The sequence below is a fragment of the Protopterus annectens genome, chromosome 10.part0, assembly GCF_019279795.1.
Source record: "Protopterus annectens isolate FY-2018-M chromosome 10.part0, PAN1.0, whole genome shotgun sequence".
Taxonomy (NCBI): domain Eukaryota; kingdom Metazoa; phylum Chordata; order Ceratodontiformes; family Protopteridae; genus Protopterus; species Protopterus annectens.
The window spans coordinates 1461770712-1461786933 of NC_056744.1; positions in this window are offsets into that span (position 1 = coordinate 1461770712).

Here is a 16222-nt window from a genome sequence, read left to right on the forward strand (position 1 = left end):
CACCTGACAGACAGCTGACCGTTACTTTCTCCTTATCCAACTTGGTGGCAGAGATAACTGTGTGTCTCACAACTGAGTCACCTGTGACTAAGATGCTTGTTTTTGTGTTATGTCTTGGGAGTTTGACTGGTTTGACATTGTGTACTATGTTCTTCATGGTTGTGTTGGTGTTTAGGAGGTCTCTGATATTTAGGTAAATATTAGGTGCAATTAGGTCGATTGGTGGTGGAAGGTGGTGATCTCCATGGGATGATATAGGGTACAGGTGGCCAGTGTAAGAGAAACAGGTCAATAACTCTCCAAAAGGGGGATGCTAATGAACTGTGGGCAACAAAAGCAAGAAGCACCAGATACTTTGCTCTCTAAATTTCTGTTAAGCTCTTTTTCAAAAGTGTATCGCTGGTCTTTTTGTAGTTGAGGCTTTACTGTTTACCTACATAGTATGGACCAGCCATCTGCTAAAAGAACATGCAGCATGCAGTCTACTGAAGTACAAATCAAATGGGTTTCAAGGAGATGCAGAGCTTAACTCTCATGTGACTGACAGTTTTCTTCAACAACATTTACTTTATCACATGAAGTAAAAAAATGGAATATTAAAATCATAAGTAAGTAGGAAAATTACTTATCCTAGACAAGACCTACAAAATTCAGAAATCATAGTCACCTCCCCGTAATATAAGCCAATTTAACTAAGTTTTAATAAAAAAACTGACAAACCTTATTCCTGAAATGAATGCTATAAGATGGACATTCCTTGCCTTTCTGTAACTTGACTAATGCTTTATATAAATTCCAAATATTCTTGCAACATAATAGTTCCTGCTTCTGACAGAATGTGTTACATAAAAACACGTAAAAGTGTGGTTATTGTAACACATAACTTGCTGACTACCAACCTACATACAAAAGAGCCCTAACACATTAAGGGATATAAGGCAATTTCAAGGACAACAATTTACCAGATCATTATATTTTTGCTAAATACAGTATATTCTTGAAGAGTATATCTCCTCTTAACTGGACAGTGTTAAATTTGGTTTCAAACAAATATGAAAGGACCAGTTATTGTACAGGGTGACATTAACACTGTATCATTACCAAGCTGATCTAATGATGGTGATCTTAGTCACAGCTTAACCAGTGCACCTGTGTACCCAAAGGACTGACAGTTAATCTGTGGTATGCAAACATTCAGATGGAGTGGATACAGGTTTAGTAAATCTCATTGAAACTTGAACAACAGAACAGTTACATCTATATTTGTTGCTCACACTCTTCAAGGCCTTTGGTTCAGCTGATCATTACCTGCTCATGATCTCCTCAGATCCTCTTAAGTCAGTAATAACGTATAATTCTGGTTATGATATCACATACTGAAGCACAATTATTACATTTAATTGAAGCCAGGTCTATAAGCTCCTCAGTTTCTCAATACTCATATCTCCCAATACTTATTACATAGACCTTTTTTTTCACTATATTTAGTAACACCATGTGGAGGTATTGTCTAATTGTTAAGGTAAGGTAATACACAAATGATTTCACACTTGTCTGCATTGTCTGCATAGCCCAGGATATCTCAGCCACTGACAATGCACTATATCTATATCTGTATCTATCTATCTATCCCTTTCTATATATCTATATAGATGTATATATATGAGGAACTGAATAAGGATGACTCCCCCTTTGGTCAACATCTGTTTAGCTGACAAAATTAAGTAGATTAGACAAGGTTCCTATTACGTGATCGAAGACACATTCTTTCGAATGTGTCTTGCTCGAACATAAAAGAACGAAAAGGCAAAATATCGAAGCTGCTTTTAAGGGAATTCTTTCCCTGGGAAAGAATTTGCTTGGCCCCTTCCATTACTTTGCCATTTTCGGCACTGTAGTGTGATCTTGGAGTTGGTATATTTAAGTATGGGGGTGTGGGGGGACACATCCCCCCACATCGGGGGGGGGTGGGGGGCAACCCCCCCACTTTATGTAATGCTTTAAAGTTTTTTTTATTTTTTTATTTTTTGGGAATCGCTGTTCTGAGGTTTCAAAATTGTAAGCTTTCACTTACATGGGGTCGATTAATTATCATTCGCTGTTCTAATCATTTGATGATGTAATATAGACCCGATTATACAGATGATAGACAGGTGTGCAAGATCGCACAGTTCTCAGGGTAGGGAAATATGTCCTTTCTCTGAGATTGTGTGATCCCAGAGTTAGTATATATAATTAGCAGGGGTGATGGGGGTGCAGTGAGGCTTGTTCCCCTGCAAAAAATGATGTTTTACTCTTTTTTTAAAACTTTATTTGACATGTACCAAGATTTTTGCTCAGTGCATGTGTAGTACCAAGTCGATGTTTACAAAGTCAAATGTCTGTGGTCAGTCTTATAAACGAAGACGTTTGGGTCAGTCACCCATAAATATATATATATGAAAAATAAAAATCCTCTAACAAAGGAAGGAAAAAGAACTAGAAAAACAAATTTCTGATTTGACCATTTGTTCTTTATCGAACATCATCAGAAATCTTTCAGTATTCAAATATGAGTGAGTGAAAATTCAAAAGTAAACAACCTAAAATACAGGAGAGAGAAAGCCTCACCCACAATGTGGATGTCATGAACTATCTATTCCATTTGAGTAAACATTTTATGTTTTAATTACCATTCAGTCCAGGGGGTGTGTTTTAGGTTGTTTTACTTTTGCACATACACGTACACGTTAGCTATGCTATTCAAGCCTAGTAGGACAACCACTCTCAAATGCTTTACATTTAATATCTTAGATGCTGCTGAAAACTAGTACAAAACTTGTTTACAACTCTTCAAATACTTTATTCCGGAGGGGGAATGGAGGAGAATAGCTGCCATGTCAAGTATAACAGAAAAAAGTGTATCTATAGTTTTTAAAACCTGTTTTTGTTGTTGTTTTGCTCGACAACATGAATTGTCATCTTACTACAGTAATTCACCCTCTACAAATAATGGGGTTGTGTTTGTTATACAGTTATTCAATGCACATTAGATATTATATTGCCTCCTCAGCTGTTAATTTGCATGTTTCTTTTTATCATTTACTGTTTGTCATCATTGTTGTATAGCATACAATTAAGTACTTAAGCTCAGATCCCAGTCTGAATTGTATTATTTGTTTCTTTATATTACTTTAATGTGGGATTGTTTAAATTATATTGTGTTTATCATTATTGTCTACATCACCGGGGTGAGGTGGGGTGGGGGGGAGGGTCATGGTTGAAAAAGGTCCCAAGACCTGTACACTTACCCGATCAAACTAGCAGTATACTAATGTATTACCTTTGAAATACTGTCCTCAGATCTGGGAAAAAGTTAAGAAGAGGTATTTTTTCTGTAACAGAGGGTAAAGGATCCCTAATCAATGTAGAACCTCAATCCAGGACAGAAAACAACAGGCAAACGGTAAGGAGATTATTGAAAGATATATGAAAGGCACACTGCAAATGGTCAGGCAGGAGATTAAGCCTGTGTCTGACTTCTGAATCATTATAAAAGCAGCTTGAGTCATCTGGGAATGATTCTAGTGCATTACTCCAAGAGCAATATAATGCACTAATGTCATTCCAAGTCCATGGTGCTATGCTGCAGATTAGAAGGCAAGCTGGTTGATTAGATAAAGCAGAACAGAGAAATGTGCTTTTGTGTGGGATTTTAGAGGGAGAAAAGAAAAGAAAAAAACACTAGATTGCAATAGACTGGCTTTTTCAAGGGACTATAACTATTGAAAAGGCCTATCAATGTCTAATGGCTGACAGGCTTTATGGTAAACTGAAAGGTTTGTTTGTGACTTAGTATGGGAAGGAAAAGATGTTGTCACAGATATGACAACCTTGTAAGAAGATAATAGTCGATGGACGACCTTTGTTTGTGGTTCAACATTTTGCAGAGACTACATGTGTTAATGGCATAAAAAAAAACAAACAGACAATGTATGATTTCTAGTGATTCTGTGAATTCTTTTTTTATTTTTTTTCCAGCAGGAATTCATTGTTTACCTTTATTAATTTGGCAATGCAGAGACAGCAATGTTTCCTGTTTTCATTTGATTATGTGAATGAACCTGCGGTGCTGGACAGGACAAAAGGGAGAGTATTGTAAAGGAAGAAGAGAGGCAGTAACAGCTAAAACAATAGGAAGAAAGGCTGTTGTTACATGTCATTTTCTGAAATATGCAATGAGAAGACCCATGGCTCTTGGTTACTTGAATGGACTTTGTACTGTTGGGAACTAATGTTTTTTGGTAGCCAAATGTAAAGCAACAAAGGGGACGGCTGCTCAATGGGCACTATGTATTGAAATGCTTTCTGACTATGGCTTTGCTAACTGAATGTCCAGTTTGCCAATAATTAAGCTTGGGGTGTGTAGTATAAAGAGCTTTAATAGTTGATTAATAGTACTCAAACAGCAAATGTATGTGATTTGTCTAATAGAGCACTAAATCACTGTTTTAGATACATTTTCTATAATTGTTGAAAATGATGTATGATTTCAGTGTAATATTTCTGTACAATCTGCTGGAGATTAACAAGTCAAAGCTACTTTGAAATGGCTTGTTATTTGCAATGTCAGGAATGTATGAAGAGTCTGTAAAGGGGGTCAACATGATATTTGATTAGTGACACATTCAGACTGAGTGTTGTTTTAAGTCTGCACTTGATAACTCTAATCAAAATGAATGTAAAGCTGCAATTGCCCTTAACAAGGACTGAAGTCTTTAAGTACAAGTGCATCACAGAATGCATATAAACTGAATATTCGGACTGAGCATGGTATTTATGTGTACCATATTGTGACTGCATTTTTCACTATATTCATAAATCAATGTTTTTCATGGAATTCTTCTATAACTGTAACTGTTCTTACAGGATAAGTGCTTCAAATGTTACATTAATGTTTGCACTTTTAGGGATCAACAGACCATATGTGATTCATAACTGGTTGTCTTTAATGCAGACTTGTATATGTGAAGCGTGTTTGATGGGAACAAAATGGTATCTCAATGAATGGTGGAAGAGGAATCAGTGCTGCTTTGAATTTGCACCTGTTAATTGAACTTGAACTTTTTTGAATTCAAGAGGATTACAATGTTTGGCAGTATACAGAGCTCTGCAATTATGCTGTAAAATTGGAGAAAAACAGGTTTGTTAAGTATCTTTCTTTATGAGCACAAGCCCAGATTTTTAGCTAGAGGAGTTTGTTTACATTTTAGTACAGTGTAAGTCACATGTTCTCCCAGAGGCAAGGTTTTCAAAGAGCCTTGTTAGCATACCACAGGTGCGATTAAACAAACTCTCAGTGGAGGTGGGTTGTTCTATGAAGTGCTAAGAGCATACAGTTGAAGTTTGTCCTTTTGTATTTTTCTTCCTTTACCAATGGGCAATTAGATTTAATGAATGACTGAATTTTACTCAGCTAGAGATGATGGGCCGGATTCACGAAGGCTTGCACGGAGTCTAAGAGTAGAGTAAGACTCCATGCAGCCAACATGTCTTCTGAGCGATCCAGGAACAGCTGGCAGGGGTGTGTAAGAGAGCTCCTAAAACTCCTCTTACATGGACAGGGCTAGGATATGCAAATTACCTCATTTGCTGCTGAAAGGCATGCAAATGAGGTAAAATTGCGAATCAGGAAACCCTAACCTGTCCGAGTAAGAGTAGTGTTATTTGCAGAAATGTACTCCGTTGACAACTGAGTACAGTTCTGCAAATAGCAAAACAGAGCTGTGACAGCTCGAAAAAAAGGATGCATCCAGTCGAGGAAGCATACCAATGGCCAAAAATATGGCCATTGCCAATGTCCACTGATGCAAATTTAAAATAAAATAAATAATTTTTTTCCCGATCGCCGATATTTAAGCGTAGCGCAGTGCAAACGCGGTGAGCTCTAAAAACCAGAAAACCAATAATTAAAATGCATACATGTGGATTTTACAGTAATCCCTAATATACAATGCAAGAGAATGGCAGTCCAAAGACAACATGGCTACCGAGTAGAGGTTGCTAAGGGTGGAAGCTCAGTCTAAGAGATGTAACCAAGCATTATGGCAGTCCAAAGCCTTCACCAAGAATGATGCCACAATACAGAGATAAGATGATCAGCTTTAACAATTGGCTTAAACTCTGTTTCAAGGGGAAGGGGGATCAATGTCTGTCTGCCTGGGATGACATGCTGGACAAGCCACTCTGCTTCAAGTGACTTGCGGCTTGCACCTGTCACCCCTGGATTTTGGCAAAGGCTCTTGCCACCCTTTTACCCCATAGTTTTTTTTTAAAGGCTAAATAAACCACCCAAAAAGGAAAAAAAAAAAAAAAAAAACTAAAAAAAATGCAGTCAAATGCAATGCTCTCAATGCAAGTCTAAAATACAAATGCTTCTCATGGTAGTAAACATGGATGTCTGTGCTGTGACAGTCTGTGCAGGAGACTCACTCTGTTCACCCACCCAGCACTATCAGGTTTTACTATCAGGTTTTACCTCTTATCAAAATCCGGACCCAAAATCTGGAGAAAGGAGTATCCATACACATCAAGGACACCCACACACCAACACCTCCATGCTGGTGGCACCATCCGCATGACCCAGATCAGGCAATTAACCATGTTGTAGCAAGACTAGCTCTGGCCATTGTAGCATGTTACAGGCTCACCTCACTCACTCAGGAAACTCTAGAGGCCTTCCCTGAAAAACATAGAACCATAAACACCATCATAAACACCATCACTTCAATAGACCACTATACCTAAATAACACTACAGAACACTAAACAAACTCAAACAAAAACCCAAACCCAAATGCCATTCAACAACTCAAATGCCACAAAACAACAGGAGAACAAGATCACACCATACAAATCATACACATTCTCATCATCAACATCACAATCGCATCACATGTTCAACATCACAGTATACCCCCTCACTGGGTGAGATCAGATCACAAACTCTAATCTAAGGTCCTCATCCCCCCCCCACCTGAAAAAAAACAAGAAAAGAAAAATAAAGAACTTCTTTCGAAAACTTCACACTTTAACAAGGCAGTGACAAGAGCGCCCCCTAGAAAGCTCAAGCCGGAAAAAGCAGCTGAGGATGCCTTTCACCTACAAAAGCACCCAGCACCTGCAGGAGCACTCATAAGGCAAAATCAAAGCAAACAAAAACAAAAAGCAAAGCAAGCAACAAATCAGTCTCCAGCCAAGTCTGGCCAACAAAACAACAAACAAAAAGCTACAAAAGGAGGAAGCAAACTACAGATAAAGCAAAAATCTTAAAAGGAGTAAAATCATAAGAATCAAATAAAAAAAAAAAAAAAGCTAAAATAAAAAATCCAAAAAAAAAATTGAGAAAAAAAAAAATAGAAGAAAAGAGAAAGACAATCATAAGGCCTTCTAGATGTAACCTGATCCAAAGAAAACTTGCCTGATGACTGGAAACAGTTCAAAATGAAAGAAGATTACTGATCCCACAGACCACAGCAACATACTGGCTGGACAGGTTCAGAGCAACCAAACCCCTCCCCTCCCCCCCCCAACTCTGCTACAAAAGCTGCAGCCCCCCAAAACATCCCAATGCCCAAGTGAGAACTGCTCTCTCCAAAGCAAAACACAGCATCCATCACAGACCTGACAGTGTGTTAGCTGTGTGCTCCTGTTCTCAATGAGTAGTACCTCTGACAGCTAGGGAGCCTGTTTAATCATAGTCTTACCTCTGGATCTACTTACAGGGGCTGGCACTGCATGTGGCCTAGCAGGTCAGGCGGGCGCCCCTTATCCCGACCCTGGACCTCATATTGCCCATTAAGCCTCTACAATGATCTTACCAAGCCTGCTAAGAGGAGACAAATGGAGGACCTAATAAATAAATACTTTTGAAATTGTTGACTTTGAATCATCCCAGTAGTCTTTGGTTGCAGATTTGGCTCCAAGGAACAAAACAGGACACAGTCACTGAAGCCCGAAGCAAGCCCATTGGAAAGGAAAGCGATTAGTAGGCAATCCTATGCAAATGAGGGTAAGGATAGTGAATCACAATTTTACATACAAAAGAGCACAGTCAGTGTAGTGTAGGAGTAGGATAAGGGGTGTAACAGAGTAGAAGATAGGTGACATCATAAGGGGGTATGTCTGAGAAAAGTGAAGCTCATTGGAGTAGAGTGGCATGTGTCTGCTGTCAGATGCTAATCACTGGAAGAGGTGTGTCAATAGGTACCCTAGCTAAAGGCAAGAAATTGAAGGTGTATGCCGTGAACCACACCAAAGTTTCTTGTGGAAATGCCTGCTATGTGTATGCGCGCGTGTGCATGCCTGTAAAGCCGAGTAAGCTTGTGTGCACGTGTGTACGCGTGTTTAAGCCGGAGTAAGCAAGTGTAAGGATGTTGAAACCCGTGTAAGCGCATTTGCGCCTGTGTGCATGCGTGTTAGCAAGAATAAGCAAGTTGTAGCCCATGTAAGCATGTGTGCGCATGTGTGAGCTGGTGTGCGTGTGTTTGCACTTGTGTGCGTGGCACTGCCCCCCTGAGGAAACAGAAAGGGAAAAGGAAGCACAACAAATAGTAAGAAGTTAACCAGGGAGTACTAGTAGAGCTAGCAGGTGAAAGCAATCAGAGTCAGGCAATTATACAGGCAGTACACTAGCCCAGCCCAGCCCAGCACTTAAAACTCAGCAAACAACTTTCCAGTATGTTTTTCTCAGAGACACTGCAACACTGCAGTAAGCTAATTGAAGTGAAAACTTGAAAAAGCTTTACTGAGACAAAAAAATGTCAGCGGCTGCCATTGCTGTTATAAGGCAACATATGCAACATGCTGAGGGTGGTGACAATGCGAATGCTGCTGAGCAACCCACAGTGAGGAGACGGAGAAGAGTGTACAGGCCTAGGGTAACCTACCAGGGGCTACATGAGCTGGAGATAGTGGAGCACTATAGAGTGGACAGAGACCTCATGCAGCAAATTGTTGAGCTGTGCAGGCCACGCCTCAAACACAGAACCAACAGAGGGGAACCCATCCCAGTGGAAACCAAGGTATGTGTTGGCCTAAGAATACTAGCAACAGGTACCTTCCAGAGACCAACTGGCGATATGATGGGGATTTCACAGGCATCAGCATCCAGGGCACTGCACCAGTTCCTGAATGCCATGTTAGCACATGTAGGTGATCATGTATATTTCCCCAATTCCCGTGAGGTATTGGCCAGCAATATGCATCTCTTCCAGCAAACAGCAGAAAACCCTGAGGTAGTGGGTGCAATAGACTGCATGCACATTTGCATCAAAATACCAGCTGGTGAGCGGGATAGGGTCTACTATAACCGCAAGGGTTACCCCTCCATCAACTGCCAGGTTGTGTGTGATGCCCAGGGCATAATAATGAATGTGTGTTCTGGCTGCCCTGGAAGCTACCATGACTCCCATGTCTGGCATCTGACACAGCTGTACCAGACATTTGCCAATGGGGACATCCCTCATGGTCACCTAGTGGGGGATGCTGGATATGCACTTGAGCCGTGGCTGATGACACCCATCAGAAATGCACACACACCTGAACAGGAACGCCATAATGAGGCACATGCACAAACACAAAATGTAATCAAGCATGTGTTTGGGCTGCTCAAGTCACGGTTCCGGTGCCTGGACACATCTGGTGGAGCCTTGCAGTACTCACCAACTACATGTACCCAAATAGTCATGGTATGTGCTATGCTACACAATATAATCCTGTGAAAACAGCTGCAGCAGGAGCAGCACAGGGCCAGGCACAACAGCCCCCCACCATTGCCAAGGCCATCACAGGCAGAGTGTGACTCGGAGGAGGAACAACCTGAGCCTGCCCCAGTAGGTAGAAGGAGGCGTGCCCAGTATGCTTTGGCCTTGGCAAAGAGGCAACACATAGCATATACACTAGCTCAGTAGGAACCATGGAAATGATACCTCTCTCCAACTCACACATTTAGTAAAAGGGATGCCTAACTTGACACTACCTGTTAACAAACATGTATAGGGAGTGTAAAATGTGCATCCGACATAGGCAGCCCTGTAGCACCACCTGAGTCATGATTGCTATGTGTTAAGCAATATAAAGCAGTGCTAAACAGCTCTCACCACTATTTAGTATATGCAAACAAAATTGCACACAATAAGTAGCACAACTACAGGCAATGTTGAGCAATATTGGGCACTGATCAGCAATGTTGTTCAACATTGATCAATGTTGTGAAAGTCTGGTCAAATCTGGGCATAGTTCAGCAAAAGCAGGTAAACATGTTCATATTTGCTTCACTTTTCTTGAAGCAGTCTGTTCTGCCATGTATGAAAATATGAAGCAGCGACAGTCCTTGAACCCAGGATACGGTGCACTATAGTCATAGTACAGAACCACTAAACCATGACAGTATGTCAATGGTCAGCTTGTATGAAAAAATGTTGATAAGTCTATGCAAAGTATCTCATGGAAACCTTGCAAGCATAGCATAATCCCTGTCGAGTTAAGACACAAAGGTGAGGCCTGCAGTAAGAATAGAACCTGATATTCAACCCACATATAGTATAAATGTTAATATTGGTAATGTTCAGACACATCAACAAATGTAGTGGACCTCAGACAGCAACATACTGCAAGGTCACACTGGGCATGCTCACACACTTGAATATATGAGACAAATGTCAGGCAACAAAACACTGAAAGTCTGAACTGGGCATGCTCACACACTTAGGGCATGTCTGAGTACAGCAGTGGGCCACACATATCCATCAATTGCATATGTCAACCCAGGAACCTCACACTATTCACCAATCTGCCATGTGCACACAGTTATATGACAACAGACACACATATAATATAGTGAAACCCTGTCATAATCAAATATGTTATGCAGATACTTAGGTTGTTCATAGAAAGTGGGAATGCAAAGAAGAAGCAAAACCGGCAATCAGTACCATAACTGAACAATGTGCATCATGAACATTATCATAGGTTCAGAGGTTGACACTAGGCTATCTGCCCTAGGGCATGTATAAGCCTAGCCACAGTGTGTTTGGCTTTTGCAACCCTGCTAGATTAGTAGACTGTGGCTGTGAATAGTAGGTCACACAAGATATCCCACATATGTTCATGTTATTCTGCCTCTGTCTAGCAGGGACCCAGAACATATTCCAGGGCTAAACATACAATCACCCATCCACCTGTCAAGATGTCACCTGTAGGTGGTCAGTGTGGGTCTCTGCGTATGTGGGACTGGGATCTCATTCCCGAGTGAGTGGAGCCTCTGGGATGGGAATCTGCCCCTCCAGCATGTCCTATTAACATCAGTGCTGACGTTTCCATCCCTGGAGTGTGTAGCTGTAAGGGACTTTGATATCCTGAGGTGGAGCCTGTCCATCAATGCCGTGATGGACATGGCTTCAACCAACAGGCACAGATTGCATCCAAGTAGGCAGTAAGCAACTGAGGAGAGCTGGGGTCACCATAGCCAAACTGCGCATACCATCTGTGTGAGTCCCTAGATCCACTTGGTTTGGCACATTTGTGGACATTACAGTTGCTACAGGTGTTGGGTAAGGTACATCCAAAATGGGCCATTGTATTCAAGCATGGGCCTGATGAGTATAGGGGCACAATGACCCCACCTGATCTAGATGTAAAACCCTATGGGATAAGGTGGGCTATATAGAAGGTGTGTCCAACAACATTGGCAACGTGAATGTCAAAGGCGAGAGTACTAAGTATTCATGTCCCCAAATCACAAATCACATACCATACGTGATGTATCACCACCTATGTGGTAATGTGTGGGCACGTTGTTACTACCAAAAGTGATGACTATGCATCTAATGGAAGGTATCTGTAGGCCATGGCTCTGGCACCAGTTATCCATCTCTGAGAGACCCTTTTTGAGGATGCTTGTGCCAGCTGTGGAGTCAATTATGGCACACAGTTTGCAGTCATCTGCGAACATGGTCAGCCATATTCCTCCTGTGTTAGCCAGTACATCTGAGAAATATATAGGGAACAAGAGAGGTCCCAGGACTGAGCCCTGTGGGATGCCACATGTAACTGGTATATAGTCAGACATGGCACCTGCAATACTGACCATGTGGGTGCTATCCATGATCCTGTTAGCAATCCATCTTGTGACATATGTGTAGATATTGAAGCTGGTGAGCTTATGTATAATGGCCAAGTGGGGTATTGTGTTGAACTGTTGTGCGAGCTCCAGGTAGGCTGTGTGGACAACCCTCTGTACGTCTATGGACCTGTTAACTGTTTAAAGACATCAAACAGGTGCAAGAGGCAAGATCTGCCCACAACAAAGCCAAATTGTATAGGATCCATTGTCTGTAGGTTCACAATGTCTATGTGTATGTGTTCCATGATGATACGCTCCATAGTTTTGCAGACCAGGATAGTTAGGCATATAGTGCAATATTGTCCAGGGTCCCTTGTGGCACCACCATTGTGGAGCGGGAACACTGTTGCTGTACTCCATTTCTTGGGTACATATCCTGTAGTAACTCTGATATTGAACAATGACATAATGTGAGTGTGAATTTCGTCATGAATCTCATGTAAGCCGCAGGCCGGGACATTGTCTGGTCCCATTGATGCTGTGTTGTCTGCTATGGAGAGGGCAGCACTCACCTGTTAATCTGTGATGTCAGGGAGGCTACACCCTGTTGTCATGGACATGTGCACTGCAGGGGGGATGGTGGGGAAACATTTCCACTGAATCTGTTTGCCAGGATGTTTGCAATGTCAGTGGGTTCACTGTATGTTTTGTCATCATGCAGTATCTCACAGCATATCTGTGAGTTCCCACCCAGGTCCCTAACATAACTAAAGAAGGCCTTGTGATTGTCCATAGTGTCTATTGCAAGTGTCCGTTAGAAGTGGCCCATAGATGAATCAACAAGTGATCGTAGCTATTCCATAGTACTGATCAGAGATGCCTTCCTCATTGGGATTGTGCTCTATCATGTAGTAGCCTCCTCCTGTCCTTGTATAGCTCATTAATGGCCGTGGTCCACCAGACAGGTCCCCTGCCTTTGGAGGAGTGAGTCTTGTAGTTATCTGAGATAGCACGATCCATGCATTCCAGTAGTTGTCCATAGAATGTGTTTGTAAAGGATTAAGTTGTCTGAGCCATAATTAACACTGTTTTCCAGGGTCTTTGATGGATACCACCTCGGTTTGTATAAGTGTGACGTTTGCTTATGAGAAGTACTTCACTGAGATCACCTAGGATGTGTGTATGTATGGGATATGTATGCCCAGTGAGATGAATGTATGTTCTGACCTTAACAATGAGGGTATACCTCTGGTGTGGAACATAGAGTCCCCATGTTGGTGATGATCAGGTCCGACATGTTTTAACCCCCTGTGGTTGTGGTGACCAGTTCTGCCATAGCATTTGAGTCTATAAATCCTAGCAACTGTTGTGCGAGGGTGTCGGTGCTTGAGTAGTATTCCCAGTCAATGTTTGTGTATTTGAAGTCACACAATATAATGGTGTTTGGAGAGACCTTCACATTCCCCAGTGTTCCCAGGAATACCGAGTGTTGTTCCCGAGTTTGGGAGTGTGGTCTGTAGCAGTCTACAAACTGAAATGCAGTTTGTCCCACTGTCAGTTGCACATGTACATTCTCCAATGCTTTGTGCAGTGCTACCAACCCGGAGGTGTGTGTATGTATGATGTATATGGACACCCCCCCTATTGTTGTTGGCCGGTCTGAGTCTTGTGTCCGAAAAGCATATTATGAAGTAAAACCAGGTAGTGCTGGTGTGCTTTTGGGAGCCTGAACCAGGTGTCTGTTACTGCACATACATCGACAGTCTCCATACTGATGTGAGTCCTGAGTCCATGCATTCTGAGGGTTAGACATCTGTGGTTGAGCAGCGTTACTCTCTGTTTCCTTTACCCTGTAACATCTATGGAGGTGGTTTTGTCTTCTGAGCCTTGCTTCAAACTGCCACTGTGGGTGTGGTAAGAGCCTTAGCCAGTCTGTGAAACCCTAGAGGTGACAGGTGCATGGCATCCATAGCGAATCTACGTGGCATGTCGAGCATGTAATCCCAGGCTGACAGACACTGGATCCCCTTTGAATGACACTAATATGTTAGCCAACTGTTAAAAGTGATCAGTTTGTCTGTATACTGTGACATAATTCTTGGTGAGGGTAAGATGCTACACAAGGTCAGGGTCATACTGGCCTGGGCTACAGGATCAGAGAGCTCCTGTATGCCTGCTGTCATGTATTCCAGGGAGGAATGTCTAAGGGTTTACACACCAGCATGGTCAATGATGGAGCCATATTTGTACTTGCAGTGGACTGACAAGAGTGCATGTGTCATGTGGCAGATCCTGGCACCCGACAGACAGCACAAAGTAACCTTCTCCTTGTTCAGCCTGGTGAGTGGGATGTCAGTGTGACCGACAATTACAGTCACCTATTACAAGTGTATTAGGTGTATTGTGCAGCCCTAAGGGCATGTGATATGTGTGTATAGTTGTGGGTTAGCATTTTTTTGGGTGTCTGCTTTGGATGTCTCTGCTGCTTAGGCAGAGTGTATTTAGAGGCTCTGAGTATGTGTTTGTGTGGTAATGTATTTGGTTTGCTGTCGTTATAGGTCCATGTGAGACTGGATTTGTGGTGTGTGCGGTTACCTTCACCACCTGATAGACTGGGCTAGTCATGGCTTGGGAGAGCTTAGCCTCCTGTCTGTCTATACAGTTGCATCTCTCACATATATCTAAGTTTGTTGGTAGGAGGACAGTGTTCTCTGTGTACATAAGGCAGTTGCAACAATGTGTTAAAATTCCAATATGCACCAGCTGGACTGGAGAGTACACATGAAACCGACCTTTGGACATGCCAGGATATAATGATGACATACACTGTTGACTGATCACAAAGGATCAGTAGTGTGTTAAGTGTGTAAAAGAGTATAACAGGGGTTTAGTGTTCAGGTTTGTCATTGCTTTGGAAAGATTATCTGTGAAGGAGTACAGACAGAACCATTACACCTCCTTCAGCTATGTCAGAAATAGCAATGTACAGTCATATATGTCCTGAGTCAGGGTCAACTGTACCTGACTGACAATGTCGACATCCTGTCAGACAGGCCCATACATACATATCCACCTCCCTGTGACAAAAGGCCCTATTATCATACCAGGAGATATCACATGTAGAATGTGTAAACTGCTCCTCCCAAAGCCAAATTAATCCCATCACGTGGATAACATTGTTTCCCCATATGTGTCATAAGTGAACAACAGAGCAAACAGACCATGCACCTGAACAGTCTGTTGAGCCTCACACTCTCTACAGTATCTTACACTGTTGAATGTGTTACAGCAACATGTGGCACACCCCACAAGTGTTGGTGCACAACAGACCATGGGAACTATAGTCCTATAAGCCTATGAAGTCTGAAGTGCTAGGCCATGGAGTCCATCATGATTGCAGTCAGGAACACAGCTGTTGTAATCCCACAAACACACAACCCAAATGTCTGTGGTATGTTAATGAGCAGATCATGTTCCCCAAACCTGCTAGATTGTTTTCAAGGCAGCCACCCAGGACATACATCACTGAAAGGAGCAACACACATCCCACATAGACTTTGAATAGCCCTTTATCAACATCACAAACACATGTTGTATCCACAAAACCAACAATCTGTGCATAAATATGTATTGTCATATGAAGGAATGGCAATTTGTCCACAGATAGATCACACAAGCTATGAATTGCGGATTCCTGTTCAAGGTGTTCACACCTGCTGACCCACAAGGTTCATTCCTGGGATTGCATAAAACTAAGTGCACATACATTACCATGTCCAGTCTGATGATGTCAGCATCCTACAAATATAGCAGGAAAATAGAAACCACACAATAAAGCATATAGTGCATTGTGTTAATGCATAGCTCTCTAGTATCATAACATAGTTAGGTAGGAGTTTGAATCCTGCAATTGCTGTGGGGGTGTATGTGTGTGTGTGTGTGATTCCCTTTAGGAGGAGTGGCCTTTTTGTAGACTTTCACAACACATTAAAAGAGGTGAACACCTCTTTGCCAAGTCTGATGATGTCAGTATCCCAGAAATACAGCAGTGGAGATTACAGCGCCCAGTAAAGCATATAGAGCATCATATTAATGCATATCTCACTAGTGTCATAACATA